The sequence below is a fragment of the Pipistrellus kuhlii genome, unplaced genomic scaffold (genome assembly GCF_014108245.1).
Source record: "Pipistrellus kuhlii isolate mPipKuh1 unplaced genomic scaffold, mPipKuh1.p scaffold_m20_p_1, whole genome shotgun sequence".
In the NCBI taxonomy this organism is placed as follows: domain Eukaryota; kingdom Metazoa; phylum Chordata; class Mammalia; order Chiroptera; family Vespertilionidae; genus Pipistrellus; species Pipistrellus kuhlii.
Window position 1 is genome coordinate 166,918,378 of NW_023425404.1, and position 6,385 is coordinate 166,924,762.

Sequence of the window (6,385 nt, forward strand, 5' to 3'; positions counted from 1 at the left end):
ACTTGGTGGCAACGCCAGAAATAACTAGGCCAAGTGTTCTGACCACAGTGCATGCCCGCCAATATTTTTCACCCTTTCTGGGAAACCTTCCCTGTCTGTTCGAGTAAATCTGATCATTTATCTTTTGTGCTACAATTGGGCCAAGTACATGGATCTATCATTGTAATTAATCATAAGATTACAATTATTACAATGATATCCATTTATCTGGTGTATGGGCACTGGGGCTCCAATACGAACAACTGACAAACTATATATTATGGTCGGGAAGAAGGATGGGGGCAGGGAGAAAAGGATGGGGGAGGTTGTTTTTTTTTAACCTCTTCAAGCTTCAGTTTCTGAATCTGCAATAAGGGGATAATTTGATATCCAACTCAGAGGTTTAATAATGAGATAAAAGTGAGAAAATCATTTTAATTTTTAGCACAGGGCCTGTCACATAGTAAGTGCTAAAAAAAAATAGCTGCTGTTATTTTTATTGTTATTATTTTCAGAGTATTTATTGAGCACCAACAATATCTCTAGTACCAAAAATATCTGGCCTGTTCAGTCAAAAAAGAAATGTATTGAATATCTCATATGTATCATATGCTATTGCCAAGCACCGGATTTTCAAACATTAGTAAAATTAATAATCAGTGTGATAATAATTACAATTGAAATGAATTAACATCCTAATAGTAAACACAGTAAAGGATTGGTTAAATGCAGCTAGGAACATAGTGGAGGGCAAAGACAAACTTCACAGGGAAGGAGAACTACTTCCTGCAATACCTCCCGCTTCTTCATTTCCTTTTAATGTGTCAGGGAAAACAACGTTTTCCTGTACCTCTATGAAACCTGGAAAGAGATCTGAGGCAAAGAAAAGCTATCTGGGCATAGTGGTATGTGCTATCAGCTAATGTAGGTGACCTTGGTAATGTAACACTAAGCAAGAAGGGGCAAATTTACTATTAGCATAAGAACAGGAACAGTGTTTCATAAGATAAGGTGTCTAGGTCAGGTAATCAGAACACAAATTACTCATGTATATGAGAGTAAATGGTTTGAGGGAAAAACGATGATCCTCATTAATCATTTATGTTCTCTTTCAGGAGGAAACTAAATAAAACCCATTGGTAGGACCCACTAGTTTCCTTCTCGCCACACATACACCTCTCTCCACCTACATATTTTGTGTTTCTTCTGCCCCATGTGCTCCCTCTCCCAGAGCCATTAGACAGTGAGTGCTACCATAACTACATCTGGGTTACATTACTATGAAAATATTGTGATTTTACTAAAATTCTGTTAGAGCTCTATCCCTTTAACATGGCTAAAGTATACTTATAGCACACACAAAAAAAATGGTGGAAGCAATTATAAATAACTGCAGGACAATATGAACCTCACGCTAATCATCAATAATCACATCCAAACATAAGTCACACAGAATTATTAACCAAGATCTTAGGTGTACCACCTTAACTGGTTTGGCTCTATGGATAGAGGATTGGCCTGCAGACTGAAAGGTCCCAGGTTAGATTCCAATCAAGGTCATGTACCTGGGCTGCAGGCACATCTCCAAGAGAAGGTATGCAGGAGGCAGCGGATCAATGTTTCTCTCCCATCAATGTTTCTGATTCTCTATCTCTCTCATTCCTCTCTATAAAAAAATCAATATATTAAAAAAAAAATACTGGGTGTACCAGTTAACAATGCAGATTTTTTCAACAGATGGAGTTACACATATGTTGATATATATGTGATTTCATATGTATGCTATTTTGTTGTATTGATAGCAAGCTTCAAAACTTCATATGTCAATTTTCCTGAAGGTGTTAACATCATAGATATTTTTATGCTAAAAATGTCATATTTCTTGCCAAAAAAAAGAGCACTTGCGGGAAGTTTTAATTCATTACTTCATTCTGAAGAAAAAGTTATCGTAGACTTCAGGAAGTTTATGGTAAACATGCTCCATCTCAAGATACTTGTGAACTCTGGTTTAAACACTTTAAAAGTGATGATTTCAATATGAAAGACAAAGAATGTCCAGGTCAACCAAAAAAGTTTGAAAACTAGCAATTAAAAGCATTATTGGATGAAGATGCCTGTCAAACTCAAAAAAATTTGCAGAAAGATTAAACATCGTTCAGCAAACAATTTCTGATAGTTTACAAGCAATGGGAAAGATTTTAAAGGAAGAAAAATGGGTGCCACATCAACTGAACAAAAGACAAATGGAAAGCCGAAATGTCATGGGTAAAATGTTGCTTCAATGGCACAAAAGAAAGTCTTTTTTGCATCAAATTGTGACTGGCAATGAAAAGTGGATTTATTTTGAGAATCCAAAATGCACAAAATCATGAATTAATCCAGGTCAACCACCAACATCTACTGCAAGGACAAATCACTTTAGAAAGACAGTGCTCTGCATTTGGTGGGATCAGGAAGGTGTGGTGTATTATGAGCTTCTAAAACCAGGTGAAACCATTCATACTGATCACTACTGACAACAAATAACCAATATGAACCATACTTTGATCATGAAAGGACCAGAATGTGCTAGAAGTAATTTTGCTTCATAATGATGCACCATCGCACACTTCAAAACCAGCTAAAGACACGTTAAAAGATCTCTCCTGGGAAGTATTAACTCACCCGCTGTATTTACCAGACCTTGTCCTTCAGATTAGCACTTGTCTCCAATTGACAGCACATGGGCTTTCTGAGCAGCACTTCAAAACATACGGAGAAGTGGAAAATTGGGTCTCTGAATGGTTTGCCTCAAAACAAGAAAAGTTCTATTGGGACGGTATCCACAAATTACCTGAAAGATGGGGGAAATATCTACCTAGCAATGGACATTACTTTGAATAAGGCGCTTCTGATGTTTCTCTTGAAATTATAGTGTTTTATTTTATTACAAAATCTGCCATTATTAACTGGTACACCTAGTACTTGAAATTTAACACTAGAAAAAAATACAGTGGTAGATTTTATATGTGTATCTGCTCAGTTGAAGGTGAAAAAATGCAATTAACTCCTTTTTATAGGCCAGTGTATTATTCCCGTGATCATTACTTAGCTAAGCTACTTAAGGATAAGTGTCCTTTAGAGAAAGGACTCTGTTTCTCATTAACTAGATTTCTGACCCATAGAGGAGTTTTAGCAATTATTTTCAGGTGCTTTAATTTTTTTTCCATTAAGCACGTCATCAAAATTTTAGCAAGTAGTATGATTTAATATTGTTTGGTCAAAGGTCCTTATTTAATAAATCAAATCAGATTGTTGGCTTACCTCCAAAAATTAAAGGTCAAGCATCTCGGCATAACTATTTTTGAAAAATTTATAGCTAGGCAGATTATTAGCTGAGATACTCTCTAAAGTAGATTTGCTTTGAGAGAAAGTCTTCTTTCGAATTTAGAAAACCAAAATAACCAATAATCATTCTAGTCTCTGAGAGAGAAGAAAAAAAAAAATTCAGTTGAGGTCACATACACATGTCACAGAGACAGTTAATAATCCAATCTGAAAGAGAACCAAAGATAAAGAACACATCAATTATCCTAGATAATGGACCTATAATAAAAATAAAGGGTACTGTATTTGAGATAATCAAAGTGTGAGTTAATAAGGAATGACTGGCACTTACATGTTCTGCTCCTTCAGAGATTATAATGATTACAGTCTTGCTGAAACCCTTTGTAAAGTGGCATTAGAATGTATTAGCACAATATCTTCAAAATAAGAAATACAGATTCAAGGCGTCATATTTTTCCTATAAGTAAAAGAATCTAATAAACTGAAATTAGGTATTTTTGTAAGCAAAGGGGACTAGGTCAGGCTCTTCCATAATTACTTTAACATTTATTAGTGGTCTTAAAGTTCAAATGTTACTACTTCAGGTGACTGGATGCCCACATCCACACCAATAGGAGAGGGAAAACATGAAGAGAAAAATGGTCTCTGTGTATACTCTTTAGGAATGAGTGCTCACTTCGGCAGAACATACACTAAAATTGCAATGATACACAGAAGATTAGCATGGACCCTGGGCAAGGATGACACACAAATTCATGAAGCATTCTGTATTTTTAAAAAATGAAAATGCTGCAACTTATTGTATTTTGTTTGTTTCCACAGGTTTCCAAGTCTTAAGTAAATGAAGCCACTACTAAGTCCCTGTCCAATCAGAAAGAAAAAGATTAGAGGAACATTTGCAAAGGTGAGAGAGGCAGGGCCTTGCCATATTCCAGGGCTGCCTGCTGCTCAGCATGCAGGGCCTGTCTGTGGAAGAGAGGGCGGCCACAGGAGAAGTCAGGGGCCTAACAAGCATCCCATGCTGCCTCTGAGGCTTGGATTTATACTAAAGCAACGGAGAACCACTTAAGAGTTTTCACTAAGGGAATCATTCAATCAGCTCCACACTCTAGAAAGATCCCTCAGGCTGCAGAGTAAACACAAGGTATAAGGAGCAATATACCTTATTGGAGGAAGGAAGACCAATTGGGAGGCAATTGCACTAATCTAGGGGAAGATGAAGTTGTTATGAACAGAGTTGATGGCAATGAGGATGGAGAGAAGCAGCTGGCTGTGAAAGAGATTAGGGAGGGAGAAGCTGCCAGAGTTGGTGATTGATTGGGCAACAGTGAGGTTGAGGCACTAGAATGACAGGCAAGTATCTCCCTCAGGTAACAGGATAAATAATGGTACCTGAGTTTCCTTTGGAACATCCACGGGTGATAGCCACTAAACAGATTTGATGTATAGGTCAAGAGCTCAGCAGAATGACCTGGACTGAGATAGAGACCCCTGTCAAGGATGCATTTCTCCTGCATGTCTACAGCAAGCTGCACCATGTCTAGCATCATATCAGTCGCATTATTGAAATTATAGGGTTACGCTGCACATTCACTGAGGACAGGCATCATTTGTATTCATCCTATTTCTAGTACTCAACAAATGATTATAAGAATATTCACAGGCACTGTTTTTACATGCACAAACTTATTTAATGCTCACAACAACCTTTTGAGGCAGTACTAGCATTATCAGATGAGGAAACTGAGGCTGAGAATCAGTAAAGGAATTTACCAAAGTCCTGCCACTAGTGAAACAGACACTAAGCATGGATTGTTACCTTAGGCAGTAGTAGTTTCTTAACATCTGTTAACTTAAATAAATTGGCCTGAGGACTATATAGAAAATAAGTTACCTAGAGAAATGGAGGAAAGGGGATAAGGGAGCATGAGGCCTCTAACCAGGAATAAAGGAGGTGATGGGGAAAGACATTTGGTCTGGTGCATGGAAAGCCCACAAAAACACATTCTGTCTGACTTCTGCTCAGCTTTCTTTCTAGGTTAGGCTTCTGGAATTCTACAGGGCCAAGCCACACCAGTTACATCTTATATTTCTCAGCATTGGCATTATCGACCTTTTGAACTGTTGGGGGCTGCCCTGTGCATTGTAAAATGTTTAGCAGCATTGCTGACCTCTACCCACCAAAATGTCAGTAGCACAGATCCCTCAAGACATGAAATTTTTATGTCCCCAGTCATTGTCAGATGTCTTCCAGGGGGAGGGGAGGAGCTGAATTACACCAGGAAAACAATGGTCTCGGGAGCTGCAGTGAGAAAGGGCAAAGAAAAGGAAGAAGATTCACCTTTGGAGGGGGAAAAAAATCCTCCCTCAGTGACTCCTGATGTCCAGGCCATTCACAAATCAGTGATTGATTATTTTCCTGGACCTGAAATCCTTTTGAATCTTTTCTTCTAATTATATTCGTGTTTTAATTCCTCCTGTGCCAAGCCTTGTACTTTCCTCAGCATTTACACTATAACCTCAAACCACTGTACTGACTTCTGTATTGATCAAACGACAATCTCTTCTCTCTCTCTCTCTCTCTCTCTCTCTCTCTCTCTCTCTCTCTCTCTTTCCCTTCAGGTTAGTAACCAGTAACTAGGGTTTTTTTTTTTCTTGAGTCTGCAAATCCTCATATTAGTTAGAGGATTTGTCACATAATTGTCACATCATAAACCACACAAAAACACAGGGTTGAAAACAGTAATCATTTGTTGTCATGGATCTGAGGGTCAGCAGAGGATTGCTGCTCTGAGTGGGGTTTGTCAGGGTTCATTGATCTATGATTATATCTGCCTCTCATCCTGCCAAGACAACAGAACTAAGCAAGACATGTTATAATTGAACAATACTTTTTAAGTTCTCATGGTTATGTCACACCTGCTAACATGCCATTGACCAAAGCAAATCATGTGGGCAAAGTCACATAAGAGTGAGAAGGCAAAGAATGTGGTTACAAAAAAATGAGAACTGGAGCCATTGTAATCTATTTTATGCCCCATTTAAATTATCACTATTTCCAATTTTTTTTCTTAGTCCC

At 37.9% G+C, this 6,385-nt stretch overlaps 1 non-coding gene across 1 annotated transcript; it reads left to right on the forward strand.

Annotated features, from left to right (window-relative positions):
• Positions 1 to 3,974: 3,974 nt before the first annotated feature.
• LOC118709894 lies at positions 3,975 to 4,081 on the forward strand. The gene has a single exon (XR_004985187.1). It is a non-coding gene; the product is annotated as a U6 spliceosomal RNA (small nuclear RNA).
• Positions 4,082 to 6,385: the final 2,304 nt, after the last annotated feature.